General features: G+C 45.2%; 1 protein-coding gene and 1 long non-coding RNA gene across 2 annotated transcripts in view; both read left to right on the top strand.

Annotated features, from left to right (window-relative positions):
* LOC105494315 (tetratricopeptide repeat domain 9) overlaps nucleotides 1–17,793 on the top strand; it is a 35,963-nt gene that overhangs the window by 8,027 nt on the left and 10,143 nt on the right. The window lies entirely within an intron of this gene.
* Nucleotides 869–16,573, top strand: LOC139364257 (uncharacterized). The gene is made up of 2 exons (XR_011625770.1): nucleotides 869–15,052; nucleotides 15,312–16,573. It is a non-coding gene; the product is annotated as an uncharacterized lncRNA (long non-coding RNA).

Genomic DNA, 17,793 nt, shown 5'->3' with positions numbered 1-17,793 from the left:
ATCACCTGAGGTCAGGAGTTTGAGATCAGCCTGTCCAACATGGTGAAACCCCGTCTCTACTGAAAATACAAAAATTAGCTGGGCGTGGTGGCGTGTGCCTGTAATCCCAGCTACTCAGGAGGCTGAGGCAGGAGAATCGCTTGAACCCGGGAGACGGAGGTTGCGGTGAGCCGAAATCGTGCCACTGCACTCCAGCCTGGGCGACAGAGCAGGACACCATCTCAAAAACAAAACAAAAAAAAGAATATACTTGATGAGGAAAATAAACGGGGTGTTCTTTGAAGGCTAAAATTTCCCCAATTCTCTTCAGACATCTTCTTCTTTTAAGAACGTAGCAGAAGTGGGGCTTAGTGAAAAGGACCTGGACTGCAAGTTCTGTGTCTAACTTTCTGTGTGCCTTGGATCAAGGAATTTTACCTCTTGGACCATGGTTTTCTGAATTTCAGAAAATAAGGGTTGAATTCCAAGATCTCTAATCTCCTTCCTAGGTCTTAAAGAAAAATTCTCCACATCATTCTTTCTGAACTGTGTGGGTCATTACATGGAATAGAGAAGTTCTATGTGTGCTTAGAGATACTAGTCTCCAAAACCTACATTACTTGAAAAGGCAGAATGCAGAACAGTCTTTAATATGATTTTCTTTGTGTAGAATTTTAATAAGAGAATAAACATATATGCTAGTACCGTGTTACATTCAAGAAAATTGTCTCAAGTCATACCAGAGAAACAGTTAACTGTTACCTTTGGAAAAAAGAGGCTAGGCAAGGAATAGCGCAGAGAGATTTTAACTTTTTTTTTTGTTTGTTTTGTTTTGTTTTGTTTTGTTTTGTTTTTTAGAGACATAGTCTGACTCTGTCACCCAGGCTGGAGTGTAAGTAGTGCATTATCAGCTCACTGCAACCTCTGCCTCCTGGGTTCAAGCGTTTCTCCTGCCTCAGCCTCCTGAGTAGCTGGGATTACAGGCGTGCACCACCATGTCCAACTAACTTTTTGTATTTTTAGTAGAGATGGGGTTTCGCTGGGTTGGCCAGGCTGGTCTCTAACTCCTGGCCTCAAGTGATCCCCCCACCTTGGCCTCTCAACGTGCTGGGATTACAGGCGTGAGCCACCGCACCTGGCCTAACTTTTTACTTTAAATCTTCCTGTCATGTTTGACTTCTCTACCTACATGCATTATTACTTCTTTTTTTCAAGAAAAATGATGACATGGGTTATCTGTGTAGAAAAATTATGAGTAATTTTGCGTTTTAAAAATATTTCTGAAGAAAACATAACCTACAAACATAATTTTAATGCCATTCTGGGTATTATCATGCCCTGTCTATGCTTGTCAAGCAACATTATCCCACGCCTCAAACTTTCTCTTAATATCTCATGAAAAGACTTGTCTCCCTTTCTGCAGTGGCCACCATCCCAGTCCACACACAGGGCTAGATCCTGGCAGCATGGTACCCCACAGAGTAGGAGTATGCCCCCTAGACTCTGTTGCACGTTAGTGACAGTTTGAATCTTCTGATAAGGCAAAGAAGAGAGCTGAGTCAGCCCTTGTGATGTAAACTGGATCTGAATGTTAGTAACATGTCTCTGGTGTCGAGGAAGGCATGGTGTCGGTGCTCAGCATCCAAGGTTCTTGTTAGCTCCTGAGTCTAGAAATCCCGCACGTTGGAGGCTCAGCCAGAGCAGCTGGAGCACCCAGAAGGAAGCTCACTCATTTATTGGATCTTTACTGGATACTTGCTATGACTCTTCACAGCCCAAATCTAAATCCTTTCTGTTTTGTTTTTTTTTTTTTAAATGGAGTGAGGGCAGTTGGGACCAGGGTTTTAGTCCAGTCTCTGCTGCTAACTTATTCTTTGACTTTGAGCAAGTCACATCCTGCTAAGCCTCAGTTTCCCCATCTGTAAACACTGGGGGTTAGATCAGCTTCCTGCCAAGCTTTCTTTCAGAAGCATTGAACTATCCAGGATTTCAAAGGGCTTCTAGCAACCCCCTCCCTGCCTTGATCTTTCTGGGAGCAGTCAGATTTGGGAAGGAAACAGGAGACAAGCTCTCTTTTATTCCAGCTTACTGGTATGTGCTGACAAATAAGCATTAAACGATCCCAACTGAGATTTCCAAGGCAACCCTTGCAAATTTGAGGGTAAACCAAAGAGATGTCAAAGCCTCCTTAGATGATACAGTCAAGCACTGGATTTCTGAGAGAAAATGAGTAGGAATTGAAGCCTATATAAAATCTTATCTGGGCCCGGGAATCTAAGTTGATGGCACCAAATAGTACTCATTGCTGCTGTACCTTCCTAGATTATCCCCAAATTCAACTAATCAAGCAGCCATTCAGCATCAGAAACCTGGCAATGCTGGCTAAATTAGACCAGGAAGTACTGGTAGCAATGAAAACAAAAAACAAAATAAAACAAAAGCTTTTGATAAACAGACTGGGAAGAGTTTGAGAGAACAGTTGCTGGCTAAGTTATAGCATCTCAGAGAGTTCCCACCCATGGCTCAAGGCTGGAAAGCCCTGGGGATTCTAGGCTGGATCTGAGCATTTGGGGATGTGATTCTGGGCCTGTTGCTTATGTCCAATCAGAACTGCACTCCTTTCTCTAATGGATCTGCACCTCCAGGTTGTGGAGACCACAGGACCATTGGAAACTTGAGTGGACTCTGATGCCTATACAGAGAGGGGGGGTATCCCATGTGTGCCCATAAGGATGGCAAGGAAGATAGATCACAGAGGAAAAGACAGGAAGCAACCTAGACCTCAGAAAACCTGAGGGGTGATGTGGCATAATGGAAACAGGTCTTTACATAGTGAAATCTGAATCTGAATCCTAGCTTCCCTGCTTCTTCCTCCATTAACCTTGGACAGGACCCAACCACTGTGGCTTCTGTTTCCATGACAGCATGGGAGTAATAATAGTGTACCACACAGGATTGTTATGGTGATTAAATTTAATGATATATGCACCCATGCCTAGCACAGTGCCTGGCTCATAACAGATGCTTAATAGATGCTAGTTAATATTTGAATCTAACTCCTACTCCACTATGCATGAAGACAGAGGAAAATATAGAGAAAGAGAGGGGGAAAGAATGCAGCAAAGAAGGCTATGGGGAAACATGGGAAGCAAGTGAGCAAAAAGGTGAGGGCAAAACAGGGGCCAGGGGAAAGAGCGCCATCTCCCTAAGTATCTGCAAGAGAGGGGAGGTGAGAAGGTATAAGCCAACAGCCTTTGGTGTGGACATTTCCCACCACCATGCCTGGTGTACTCCTGGTCTAGGGAGGCTGAGTGAACATGTAACTCATCAGTTAGTTGATAGACCGCAGAGTTCCACCATGACCAAGAGCCCTTGGGTCAGGGGTCCATGCCCCTTCCAGCTTCTCAGGATTTGGGTCAGTCTAAGAAACACTTAGAAACTCTGGGTTCTAGGCACACATTATCTCCAGCCTGAGATTATCCAAGTGAATAAGGCTCAGTTAGAAATTGCCTGTTCCCTGCCACTTTTCACACTTTGCCCCACGGTTCCCCCTGACCCTGTCTTTGAAACGAAACAGCAGGGAAAGAACTTCAGGCACTCTCACAAGTCAGACCAGTTGAGAATCTGACAGCGGAAAATAAGGATTTGCCTGCCAGGAAGAGAAGGTACACGCTGTGATCATTTGAGTCCCCAGGGGAGCTTAACAAGCAAGAAAGCTTTCTGGTGGGAAGAGAAACAGAGGATGGCAGAGGCTCGTCGGAGAAGGAGACATCTGAGAGAGAAGCCATGGGGCTGGCAGCCTCGGGCCTGCCCTACCCTCTTGTGCATCAGGCAGATGCCAGCTTACTGAGCCTCCTTATTGGGGTAGGATGAAGAAAGTCCTTAGCTTAATCAGGCATCTTGGGAGTGAGAGCACCAGCAGGTGTTTCCCTTGGACCTGCTCACAGCTGCTCCTCCACAACACCCAGGGTCCCTCATGACCCTAACCATCCCCAGGACAGTGTCCCATGAAGAGGCAGTGCTTTCTGCCTAGGAAACCCTTCTGAATCCCTTTTCACACCTCTCCTCCCAAGTTCCTCTTCCCCTCATTCCCCAGCTCTCTCTGAAGGGATGATAATGGTCAGTGGTGACTTTTTAAATATAGTTTCTGCCCGGGAGTGGTGGCTCACGCCTGTAATGCCAGCAGTTTGGGAGGCCAAAGCGGGTGAATCACCTCAGGTCAGGAGTTTGAGACTGGCCTGGCCAACATGGTGGAACCCTGTCTCTGCTAAAAATACTAAAATTAGCCGGGCGTGGTGGTGTATGCTTGTAGTCCCAGCTATTCAGGAGGCTGAGGCTGAAGAGTCGCTTGAACCCAGGAGGCGGAGGTTGCAGTGAGCCAAGAGCGTACTACTGCATTCCAGCCTGGGTGACAGCGAGGCTCTGTCTTAAAAAAAAAAAAAAAAAAAGAAGAAAAAGAAAAAGAAAAAAAAAATTTCTAATTACAAAAGTAAAGCATCATAGTTGCAGAAGTTATTGATACTAAAAGAAAAACCTTAGACAAATTAAATTTAGCAGCGTTTAATTGAGCAAAGAATGACTCGTGAATCGGGCAGCCTCCCAAGCCCAAATAGGCTCAGAGAGACTTCAGTGCAGCCACATGGTGGAAGAAGATTTACGAAACAGAAAAAGGAAAGCCACCGTACAAAAAAGTGGAAGCGAGGTACAGAAACAGCTGATACTTAACAGCTCTGCATTTGCCTTATTTGAACTCAGTTTGAACAGTTGGTTGCCTTTGATTGGCTAAAACTCAGTTGATTGATGTAAGAGTAGGTTGCAGACTGTTTACACATCCAGCTAGTTTTCAGTTCACTATGGTTCATTATGTACAAAGAAACCTTTAGGCCAAACTTAGAATATGTAAGGAGGCAGCTTTAGGCTAAATTTAATTTAGCCTTGAAAAGCATAAGAAATTACAAAGAAGAAGCCCAGGCGCAGTGGCTCCCACCTATAATCCCAGCACTTTGGGAGGCCGAAGTGGGTGGATCCCCTGAGGTTGGGTGTTTGAGAACGGCCTGGCCAACATGGTGAAACCCTGTCTCTACTAAAAATATAAAAATTAGCTGGGCACAGTGGCGTGCACCTGTAGTCCTAGCTACTGGGGAGGCTGAGACAGGAGATTCGCCTGAACCAGGGAGGCGGAGGTTGCAGTGAGCTGAGATTGTGCCACTGCTCTCCAGCATCACTTGGGCAACAGAGCAAGACTCCATCTCAAAAAAAAAAAAAAAAATTTACAAAGAAGAAGATAAAACTCAGTCATTTACCACCCCAAGATGATGACACTTAACTTTTGGTTTATTTCCTTGCCGTTTTTCTTCTGTGTGGGTGTATGATCATTTATATGCAAAGCAAACATCAGCCAACCCCTTTCAGGTCTACCTTTCCCAGTGTATTTAGGAAACAAGGGGTTGTTCTCACGTGGGCTGGGGCCACTGCAGGGACCTCCTGTCTTTTCTCCCCTCCCCTCCCACAGGATGCTGCTCACTCTGTTTGCATGACAACCAAAGGGCCACTCGACTTCCGGTTGTTGCTACCTCCTTTTCACATTCCACGGCACCACTATACCCAGATGTATAATTTCACTAGACTTTACTGAAGGTTATGGGATACAGAAGGAGTTTACATCTCAAAAATTGAATATTAGAAATTCTTCCTCCTAAAACTCATTTGACCATCAGACGAATTTCGAATGAACCACTCACCTTTTTTGGCAGGTTCCAGCTCCCCGCCGTGCTGCTTGGACTCTTTCTCCCCTCCAGCCCTTCTCAGCTTCTTAGGTTTCCCCACTCTCAGATTCCCTTCATTTCATATACAAAGCAGTTTGGGCATCTTTTCATCTACGTGTGTGCCTACCACTGACCTCTAAGCTTCACCTTCCCCACCTGAAGCAGTTGATGAAGCCAGTCTCCTCCAAAAAGAGAATTTCTTCCCTTAGAGAAACTCTGCTATAGATGTTATAAATTCTTCACCCATACAGAAGGAATAGAACATTTAAAAGAAAAACTAATTCTTCACTCTGATACACAGACACACACACATTTATTTTTCACAACATTCAGGTTTATACTGTACAAACTTTAGCAACCTTCATTTTTTTCCACCAGTGTTTTCATTGAAAATATTTTTCAGTGTTCCACAGCATGACTGTAATGGCTGTGTAATGTTCCATTGCACCAATGTCCCATTATTTATTTAACTAATCTACTGATGGATACTTAGGTTATTTCCAGCATTCTGTGATTACAACACAATGCTGCCACAGAAGTGCTCTTTCCGCTATACGTGTGCCTGTTAATTATCCTATCCCCAGACACATCTGAGGACATGAGGGAAGGAGGGTGGGAGAGGCAATAGGAACAGGGGACATGTCTCTGGGGCAGGAGAGGGGATTGAAACGGGGAGGACATTCTTTAATGTCCAAAAAGAGAACAGGATAGAACCTTGGCTTCTAAGGTCTTCCCTCATCCTGGCTTAGAGTTTCTGCCAATGAATGTGATATGTGTACTTGGCCGGAGCTGAGAAGGAAAAGATAATACGGGGTGATGGGTTTCTTCTGAATATTTCTGGGAATATACTCATCCTCACATTCCAAATGGCCAGTCTGGCCCCTCCAAAGTCCCACTTCCAGACTGAGGAAGGGGTGTTAATGAAGATTCCAGCAAACAACATCTCTGTCCTACCAACTTTTCACCTCTGCCTTCTCCCTCTCTGTCTACTACACCAAAGTCAAGAGTGAGAGTAAGGGGCCACAGGTGAGATAACTTCTAAGTGTTCTGCCATAGCACCCAGATTGGTGCCAAAGGTCTGAGCTGACCTTAAGCTTTGGCATTACAACTCCTTTGGGTGGATTCCAATATGCTTTAAAGGACTGTCAATGTAAGCTTTCAGCTTATAGGATTTTATACTGACTTTCCATCTAACTCTTTCACCTGCCACTTTGACAGCTATTTTTGCCAACAGAGGGTAATTAAAAAGAATATAAACTCCTTGAAGATATCAATATCTCTTGAATGCTTTCCATTTTCCTTATGAAGCCCTGGGCACAGGCCATGATGAGTGAATCCTTGTTGACTCAGTTTACTAAGAGTGCCTACCCAAAATTGTGTAGTGATGATGTGTGGGAAGCAGCAGCTCTGGTAGCGATCCCAAAGGTGGGGCATCCATGTGAAGAATCAGAGGGACTCAAGGGAGCAGCTTGGTTATGATGAAAAGGAGAGATCTCTCTTCTTTGCTAAAACAAAGAAAGCAAAAGACACACTTGACAGTGTTTGTTTGAATCTAGTGCGAGCACATACTAGATTGGAAAAGTGGGAGGTCAGAAATTAATGTGAATGGAATCAAAGGTGATTTAGCCCCCCAGATAAAGCCAAACAGCTCCTGGCAGTGGAAATAGCAGCAGCAGTAGTGGGAGACTCTCTGGGCAGTAGGCAGGAGAAACAGGTATTGGAGTGAACAAAGAAACGGCCACTTGTGGGCCTGGTGTGGTGGCTCACGCCTGTAATCCCAGCACTTTGGAAGGCTGAGGCGGGCAGATCACCTGAGGTCAGGAGTTCGAGACCAGCCTGGTAAACATGGTGAAACCCCATCTCTACTAAAAATACAAAAATTAGCCAGGTCTGGTGGCGGGCGCCTGTAATCCCAGCTACTTGGGAGGCTGAGGCAGGAGAATCGCTTGAACCCAGGAGGCAGGGGTTACAGTGAGCCGAGATGGGGCGACTGCATTCCAGCTTGGGCGACAGAGCGAGACTCATCTCAAACAAACAAACAATGAAAGAAACGGGAATTCGGAGGGTGCTAACTCTCTGAGCCAGCCTTCTCAGTCCTCAGACTTGATAAAGACCTTCAGAGATCAGCCAATCCAGGTTTCCACCATTACCACCAGCTCTGTTGGATTGGAACCAATATGGGATTTGGGGTTAAGTAACACTAGCTCTTTCCCTGTAAGAGCTGAGTGGGCTCAGCAAGTCACTTACCTTCCTTAAGCCTCAGCTCCTGGAAGCAGAGCTAATAATAGCTATTTTCAGAGTCTCTATGAAGGTTAAATGAGTTGTAAAACACCATATATATGTTAGGTCTTGCTGCCAATTGAGCATAACCACTGTGAGAGGTGCTGTGTGAGAATTTAAAGATGTTCTGGAGATGCTTGTCTGAAAGAGCAAGGGAGACACATTTCATAAACAATTGTAATGATCCTGATTTGAGAATGTGGCTATGAAAAATAATTTTATTCTTTGTAAAACTAAAGGGCACGTTTGATTATTGTACCTGTAGATCTGACTTCATTAGAAAGACTCCCTAACAGGTTCTGCAAAGCATTACCATTAGGCAAGGATGTGCTGTAATTCATAGATATTTAAAAAATAATAATTTCTTAGCAAATTAGAGCAAAATTGCCTGATCTCAGCTAAAAGCACCTATAAAAAAAACTGAAGCCAACATCATAGTTGATGATAAGAAATGGAATTCTTTCTCTTATGATCCAGGAATTGCACTCTTGAGCCCTTATCTTAGAGAAATAAAAGCTATACCTGACTGACTCTTCCTGTCAACTTTATTCATAATAACCAAATACTAGAAACAGCGTAGACATCTTTCAACAGATGAATGGGTAAACAAACTGTAGTACATCCATACCACGGAATACTACAGAGCAATTAAAAAGGATGAACTATTGGTGCATGCAACAGCTTGGATGCGTTGCAAGGAAATTATGCTGAGGGTAAAAAGCCCCTTCCAAAGGATTTCATGCTATGTGATTCCATTTATATAATATTTTCAAAATGACAAAATTTTAGAAGTAGAGAACAGGATAGCAGTTGTCAGGGGCTAAAGAGGAGGTGGTGGGACAGGAGGGAGATGAGGATAGAGGAACCTACACACGATAAAATTGTATATAACTAAACACACACACACACATACATACGCACTGAGTACAAGTAAAGATAAGGAAATCTGAATAAGATCTGTGGATTCTATCAGTGTCAATATCATAGCCAATATGTTGTACTATCATTTTACAAGATATTACCACTAAGGGAAAACGGGTAAAGGGTATAGGAAGTCCCTTTGTAGTATTTCTTACAATGGTAGGTGAATCTATGATTATCATAATAAAAGTTTCAAGTAAAAAATAATAATTGGGGGGTTAGCTTTGCAAGCCGTAGCTAAGCAAAGACAGGTGTTGTTTCAGGAAGAAACCAGAAACGTGTCATGTCAGCCCTATTAGGATAACAGTAGACTCTCAATGGAATTGGAGATACTGGTGGTTTTAGAACTTAGGAAAAAAAAAAAAAGCAGCCACAGCAGGAGGAGGGGAAACTTTGCACTTGGTTTTGTTTGCTTGCTTTTTGTTTTTCTCTCTGAATGTAAAGGAACTAGTGGGAGAGAAGGTTCTGGAGGGTTATATAGGAAGTTTCCGGATGAGAAGTATTTACATATAAAGTGAGAACAGTTTGGCACAATTAGGGTCTCACACTTAAGCCCTACAGGAAGCAATACCCATGCCTCAAATATGTCTAATGAAGGAACTGAGTTAGAATCATTACAGGCAAGTAAGCATCCTAGGAGGGCAGTGTGTGTAATGGTTAAAAGCACAGTCTCAGGTGCCAGATGGCCTAAATTCAAATCCTGGCTCTGACACTTACTAGCATTGTGACTGTGGGCAAGTGACTTAACTTCCTAGGGCCTCTATTTTTCTATCTGAAAAAATGGGCAAAATAGTAGAATCTAGTATAGATTGCTGTCAAGATTAAACGAGTTAATGCTTAGAGCAGTGCCTGCCCCATTCATGCTTAATAAACATGACCTGCTCTTTCTCTTATTCTCCTTCTGGGAGGATGGATGGATACTGTCCACAGATGCAGGGCCAGATTCTCTTGAGTGCATCACGGAGCACCTCATCTTTTGGCTCCTTTTCCCCATCTCCTTGGCCAGGGTTCTTATTCTCCAGGGGAATATTTCAAAACGCTAAGAAGAGAAGTATCCAAATGTCACAAGTTGACAGCGTAACGGAGAACAATTATTTGCCCACGTGTGCAGATTTCCAGCTCTAGGACTTGGCCATCTGACACCTGTCTGCCCTTGTGGGTAGTCCTGGAGCTCCCCATGGCTGTCCTGGACTCTTATGGTTTAACCAACTGGATGGTTCTTAAGAAACACATACCTCAAATGCTAAAATGTCAGTACAACCTCAGTAGGTGAGGAGGCTCACCTGCAGGAGCTCACTGGGGACTTACTAAAAATGTAGATTACTGGGCTCCACCCAAGCCCTTCGGAACCTGAGTTGCTGGGCTTGGAATCTGTGAATCTCTATGTTAAATAAGCTTTATGAATAGTGGTGCAATCTTGGCTCACTGCAACAGCCTCCCAAGTAGCTGGGATTACAGGTGCACTCCACCATGCCTGGCTAATTTTGTATTTTTAGTAGAGATGGGTTTTTGCCATGTTGGCCAGGCTGGTCTCAAACTCCTGACCTCAGGTGGTCCACCTGCCTCGGCCTCCCAAAGTGCTGGGATTACAGGCATGAGCCACCATGCCCAGCCTAAATAGTTTTCTAAGAAACAGTCATATTTGAGGCTCTCCACATGTGAAGATCTGGTACTTGGGAAACACAGTTTTCCTACTGCCAACAGGCCTTCAAGGAAAAGGTGGGTAGTAACCATAATTATCTTCATTTTTGCCATTTTCAACACTGAGACCCTGAAAGGTAGGCTGTTTTAACCCAGGGACTTGGACATGGTCTTGAGGGAACCAGCTCAGAGGCGCAAAAGCTGTCCGGTAACTTCTCTGCTAAAATTACTACTTCCCTGTCATCTCATAGGCTCTGTCATGCTCTATAGAGTCAGAAACTGGTTCTATTCATTCTTCCTGCCACAGCTGGCTTTTAGAGCTCCAAGATCCCCTGAACAATCAAGACTGCAGGGGAGCCCAGAGACTTTTGATCCTTCCCCCACCCCATCCAGAAAGCTGTCAGCCAGATATGACTGTGGAATCCACTCATGGAAAGGGAAGGGGCTGAGGGCAGGCAGCAGGCAGCACTAGTGTCTGAAACTTGGGGATATGGAGGGGGCAGGGTACAACCAGCTGTTGACTCAGAGGGTTTATAATCTGTAAGAGGTGAAAATAGGCCTGGAACCCATTCCATTCTTTCCCTCCAAGCTTCTATCTGGCTGCAAAGTTGCTTTTGTAATGCTCTCTACGTTTACTTACCTCACCCCAAAACGGAAAATACACCTCTGGAAGGAAACCTGGTAAGTAAAACCAAAGATCAAACCTAGATTTCAGAAACATTCAGTGCAGGTGTGGGTTTATGTACACCCTAGACCATGAAACCAAAATAATAAATTTTTTAAAAAGAGAGAGTCTTTTTTTCCCCAAACACCTACTCAAACTAAAGAAAGTCATTTTCAGAACTGCAAATGCATGCGTTTGTGTATGCAGAAGAGAAAATCATCACTTTCATAGAAAGGTGAAATTGGGTGGGTCATTGTAGTCTTAGATATGGGGTGTCAGGGAGTAAAAATTTCACTGCACATACTCCATGTCCTCTGAAGCAAGACCCTCTAAGTTACCGTCCCAAATGATTTATGTTTCCCCATCTCCTTGGCCAGGGTTCTTATTCTCCAGGGGGAATATTTCAAATTGCTAAGACGAGATGTATCCAAATGTCACAAGTTGACAGCGTAACAGAGAACAATTATTTGCGCACATGTGCAGATTTCCAGCTCTAGGACTTGGCCATCTGACACCTGTCTGCCCTTGTGGGTAATGGGTGAAAATCTACTTTAGATTATCTACAGAAGATAGAAAATCTACTTTAAATTACGCTGTAGCTTTGTGTATGTACCACACATTGTATATAGGACTCAAGATGGAAATTTTCTCCAATTCATGTACACATTGCTGGGCAAACCATATTTGATAAGTGGCTTTCGAAAGAACTAGTATTTCTGAGAATCCATTTTTGTCCCAGCACTGTGAGAAGCATATAATGTGCATTAATTATCTCATTTCCTCATCATAAGAGTTCCCACAAAGTTCCTATTTAACATGGGAAGAATAAGACCCAGGGTGATCATATAACTCACCCTCAGGCCTGTGCTAGTGAGTGGCAGAGCTCAGATTCCAGGTCAGGACTGTATCTGTAGACCCAGTATTGGTCTTCAGCCAGGGCGCCCAGAGCTGGTACAATACTGTTTGCCTATTCGGTTTGGTCTATACCAGCCATTCAGTATTCTTAATATCACCTCTGTCCAGATCCTAGACTTCTCCCATTTTACTACTATGCCATTGCTTCTTGAAATAAATTTGAAAGCAAATCAAATAATTTGGCAAACTTTTGGGAAAATTTTCCCCCAGGAACGCAATGGCCATTTCCTAGGCCCATCTCACAAAGGAGTGACTAGCAAGGTATATTAGTTTCCTAAGGCTGCTGTAATATCACACACTGGGTGGCTTAAAATAACAGAAATTCATTGTCTTGTCATTTTAGAGGCTAGAAGTCAAAACTCAAGGTGTTGGCAGGGTTGGTTCCCTCTGAGGGCTGTGAAGAAGAATCTGTTCCAGGTCTCTCTCCTAACTTCTGGTAGCCTCAGGCACTCCCTGGCTTTGTAGATAGCCGTCTTCCTAGATCTTATCGCATCATCTTTCCACCCTGTGTATCTGTCTCTGTGTCCAAATTTCTCCTTTTTATAAGAACACTAGTCATATTGGATTAGGGCTCATTCTAACGATTTCATTTTAACTTGATCGTCTCTGCAAAGACCCTATCTCCAAATAAAGTGACATTCTTAGGTACTGAGGATGAGGACTGTAACGTATCCTGTGCAAATGGATACAGTGCAACCCCAAACAGTGAGGCAGCCTTGTAGAGTGGGTTCTTCCTCCTCCCTCCTAGCCCCAGATGGGTCTGGTCTTCCTTCCATTTAGCCCATGTTTCCCTTCTGTTCAGCAGGTAAAAGCAAACTATAGTGAGTCAGCTATAAGAAGAAAACCAGTGATTGCATGAACTTGTTCTTCCTTTCATCTGGTTTCCCTTTATCTCATGCCAGTGGGTGGCATTTTGCCCTGCATGCACCAGGAAACACAAAAACAAAACAGGTGCCAGAGCGAGGAGAACTCGACATGCTTTAGCCTGAGGTCTGAGTGTGGTTGCTGTGAGGAACATCACACTTAGGATTTTCCATCTGTGTGCATGAGTGTGCCAGGGGGCTCTCTGAGTAGCTGATTCTCTAACATTTGCTAACCACGACCCCTTTGTGGGGCTCAGAAGGCCTGCCAATTTTTTTCATAAGATCACACCCCAACCGCCTAAGGCTGGCAGTGGAGGAGGAATCTGTACTTGGGAGGGGTGGTTGGAGATTTGCAGCTTCAATTCTTGTCCCCCAGATTTGCCTTTCTCTTGTAAGTTGCACTGGCCACCTCTGCTGTCACTTCGTTTGGCTCAAGGAAGGCTGTTTCTCCTCTAGCACTTCTTCCCATGCCTTGATAGAGGCTTGTCTTCATTCTCCACAATTTGACTGATTCCAGGCCACTGCATTTATTCAGCCTTTTCAAAAGACCCAAAGGCCAGAAAGTTAATAACACTTATTTCAATGGAGCCTCTAGATATGGTTGTCTGAGAGCCCAGACCCTTCACCATGCATCTTCCACCCTGCACCTCTCTGCTGCCAAGTGACTGCATCTTTGAATCCAAGTATATCCACAGAGTCCAGGCCAGGCTCCCTTGCCAGTCAGTCCAAAACCTGCCTTTCCAACTCAACAGCCTCCTGTGCTCAGGATGACTGACAGTGGGGAAGTTTACTCCCTTCAGGGAAGATCTCACTCCAGTGCCATGACTTGGGAAGACTCACATCAGAACATAATCCAATCTCTATGCCAAAAAAAAAAAAAAAAAATCCACACAGCAGGATGTAATTGTTGTCTTACAGAAGCCCTCTTGATCACTGCTTTACCAGTTCTGATGAAGATACCTGACCTTGATTAATAGGGAGAATGGAAATCCTTTTGAAGAGTAACCAGTGAAACTATTTTGTCCTTCTGTTAAGTGGCAAGCATTTGTATTCAGAGGCTGTTAGATCTGAAAGGACGGTAGAGGTTATTTAGTGAAATTTAGATCCCTCATTTTGCAGATGCCCAGAAAGAGAAACTAATTTTCGTAATGTTGGCTAGTGTCAAAAATGGAACTAGAATCCCGCTCTTATGATTCCTAGTTCAGTGCTCTTTAAAATATTGATGCATGCCAAATGGCAGAGTACAGAGACTGTGAGACGATAATCCTTAATTCAAACAGAGACCAGGTCACCACAACATGGAGAAACACTTCTCGACAATCAGGAAATCCAAAATGACAATAAAGATCTCCCGGATGAACGGCTCTACTTCACAAATGTGGACAGTAGAGAGAAAATATTGCAGAAATTCCCTGCTGCTGGTGACTTCTACCTCCTGGATGCCACTTACATTGATCCGTTTTTCCTGCTCGTCTGCCTCCACTTTGGCCCCATGAGTCACCATCATTTCATCATCCAAATCCACTCTTGCCTCACAATGAAGTCCCAGGTCCTCTACGTGGACCAGAAGGGTCTCTGTGTCCTGGTTTCTTTCTTTTCCAGCTTTACCTCTTTCACCCTTCCCTCTGGTTCTCTGCTCCAACCTTGCAGGCATGGCTTCCCAAACTTTCTCAAACAGTCCATTCACCCTCGCCCACTCTCTTTCTCTGGGCTCTGCCTTGAAAACGTCTCAATTTCACCCAGATCAGTGATTCCCAAACATGAGTGATTTTACCACCACCCCACCACCCAGGGAATACTTGGAAATTTCCAGAGACATTTTTTGGCTGTCACAAGTGGCATGTAGTGAGAAGACGCTAGGGGAGCTGCTAAGCATCCTGCAAGGCTCAAGACATCCTCATGTAACAAAAAAATCATCTAGTCCAAAATGCCAATAGTGCTGAGGCTGAGAAATACCCAATCTTTAGATCCCAGCTAAAATACCACTTCTTCCAAGAAGGCCTCCCATTATACCTTAGATCAAGGTAAGGCCCCTCCTGCCTGGGTATGCTCCTTCTCTACCTTTGTCCTTCATAGCACTTAACCCACATGTGAATATTTGAGATAATATGACCTCTGCCCTCCCTGCCCATCTGTTAGCCCCAAGTGGGTGGGGGGGATGTCAGCTCATCACCTGATCCCACTGCCCCACGCAGTGCCCAGCAGTTAGGCATCAATTTTTGCTTGTTAGCTTTGGAACACAGCAGAAGGGGGTTTCCACAGATGACCTCTCTTTCTCCCCAGGGGCTGTGTGGGTTTCCGATGGCTTCAAATGCAGCCCCACAGACACCCCAGAGGTCAAGTGCACAGTCTTGGAAGCCTGACATAAGTGGGCTGATATCCTAATTCTACCACCTTCCAGCTGGGTGACCTTCAGCAAGTTACTTCATTTCTCTGGAACTCAGTTTCATCATCTATAAAAGAAAGATAAAAATAGAACCTGAGCCTGTTTCATGGAGTTGATGTGAGGATTAAAAAGACATAGTGTATGTGAAGTATTTAGCACCTCTGACACCAGAGAAGGGATTAATAACCATGAGGAGAACACACTGTGGGGTGATACCACTTATCCTGAGGTCCACTGCAATGCCAGGTCCTGGCTAATGGCTACAGGGATGGGGAAGGAGCAATCAGGAGGCAGCCAGTCCACCTCTTCTTAACTTCCTCCACCCTCACATGTGCCTGCTGTCATGCCATCTGACCTATCCCATGGGCTTATTAGATGTACCAGTAGCTACCCACCCAAAAGCAGAGAGGTGCCTAAAAATCACCTGGAGGTAGCACTGGGGCCAGCCTCCTGCCTGGCTCTCACCCCCTCCACCCCTGGATTCCCTTAAGAGTCCTGGCCTGGGCCGGGTGCAGTGGCTCATGCCTATAATCCCAGCAATTTGGGAGGCTGAGGCAGGCAGATCACCAGAGGTCAGGAGTTCGAGACCAGCCTGACCAATATGGCAAACCCCGTCTCTACTAAAACTACAAAAATTAGCTAGGCATGGTGGCGGGCACCTGTAGTAGTCCCAGCTACTCGGGAGACCGAGACAGGAGAATTGCTTGAACCCAGGAGGCAGAGGCTGCAGTGAGCAGAGATCGCACCACTGCACTCCAGCCTAGGCGACAGAGCGTGACTCCATTTCAAAAAAAAAAAAAAAGAGTCCTGGCGTGGCATCCCAACATCTTATCCAGATTCCACTTCTTGGCCCAGCCATTTCTCTATCTTTCTGGGCCCTGTCTCTCGTGTCAGCTGAGGCTGCACACCCTATAACCAGCCTAGCCCTGCCTCCCCCCAGGTCTGAATCCTAGTCCACAGCCAGGTATGCCAGTTCCCACCGGATCTGCAGGGGACCTAGAAATGTTTTTACCAAATAAGTGCCGAAAATTGATTGCTGTGGTTCCTTTGACCCTTTGTGGGAGTGAGGAGCCTTCCCCATTTCCAGGCCTCTTTGCTTCCCCTCCCCCTGTCACCACCATTTTATGCATTCAAAAACTGTTTAAAAAAAAAAAAAGGGGCCGGGCGCGGTGGCTCAAGCCTGTAATCCCAGCACTTTGGGAGGCCGAGACGGGTGGATCACGAGGTCAGGAGATCGAGACCATCCTGGTGAACACAGTGAAACCCCGTCTCTACTAAAACTACAAAAAACTAGCCGGGCGGGGTGGCGGGCGCCTGTAGTCCCAGCTACTCGGGAGGCTGAGGCAGGAGAATGGCATGAACCCGGGAGGCGGAGCTTGCAGTGAGCTGAGATCAGGCCACTGCACTCCAGCCTGGGCGACAGAGCGAGACTCCATCTCAAAAAAAAAAAAAAAAAAAGGAAAAAAAAACAAAACAAAGGTCCTTTTCCTAGACTGCCAGGGTCAGCAAACAGAAGTGTCTGTTTGAAGAGGGAGGGCTGGACAGGAAGAGGGCTGCCGGGCCTGGTCAGAGAGGACATCAGACAGGGAGTGTGGAAGCTGTGGACAGGACAGCTTTTAGCTCTGGGAGCAGGTGCTGGAGCCAAGTCCACACAAGTAGCATTCACTGAGGTTCACATCCAGGAACCTTTGTACAGAAACCCCTCTCTCTCTTTGTACAGCCACATAAGCACCAGCACAGGCTCCAACAACATGGGGGTGAGGAAGGGAACAGAAGGGCCTAAGACCCCACCATGGAGGGAGGAGAGGGGAGCGGGGCTTGTAGCATCAGCTGATCAGAAGGACCCCCTGGCGCACCAGAAGATTGTAGTCCTGGGTGAACAGGAGCTGCCCTCAGGGGGTTAGCAGCCTGTTGCTTCTGTTGACTTGGCTTTCTGCCCTGCAGCCAGTGAAACCTGACAGGTCAGTTTCTAGATCTGGGCTGATTCTCTTTCACTTCCTGGTTCTCATACCTTCATCTTGAGAGTCTGTGTATTTCTCCTCATTCTGTGAAAGAATGGACTTTTTTGGTCCTAAATGCTCAAAGAAAAGTCTGGTCTCTTAAAAAAATCTCAGCAATTCTGATACCTGAGAAGTTACTTAAGGGGTCAGAATGACTGAAGTTAGATCCCTGAAGATTGAAATCAGTGACTTGTCTCTATCCTGAGGTGTCTTCTGTCAGTGTGGAAAAGTCTGGGCACAAAGAAGGAACAGAGCATCAGCATTTTCCCCCAGCCACCCAGCTGGGTTGTGAACAGAAGCACCAGTTTTGCCTCCTAAGTCTCTGATTTTATGTGCTTTGAAGAAGCAGACAGGTGCCTTTTTCCTGTCTCTTTTTTTG

This window comes from Macaca nemestrina, chromosome 7 (assembly GCF_043159975.1).
Source record: "Macaca nemestrina isolate mMacNem1 chromosome 7, mMacNem.hap1, whole genome shotgun sequence".
NCBI classification, from domain to species: Eukaryota; Metazoa; Chordata; class Mammalia; order Primates; family Cercopithecidae; genus Macaca; species Macaca nemestrina.
This window is presented reverse-complemented; position numbering and strand designations above follow the sequence as displayed.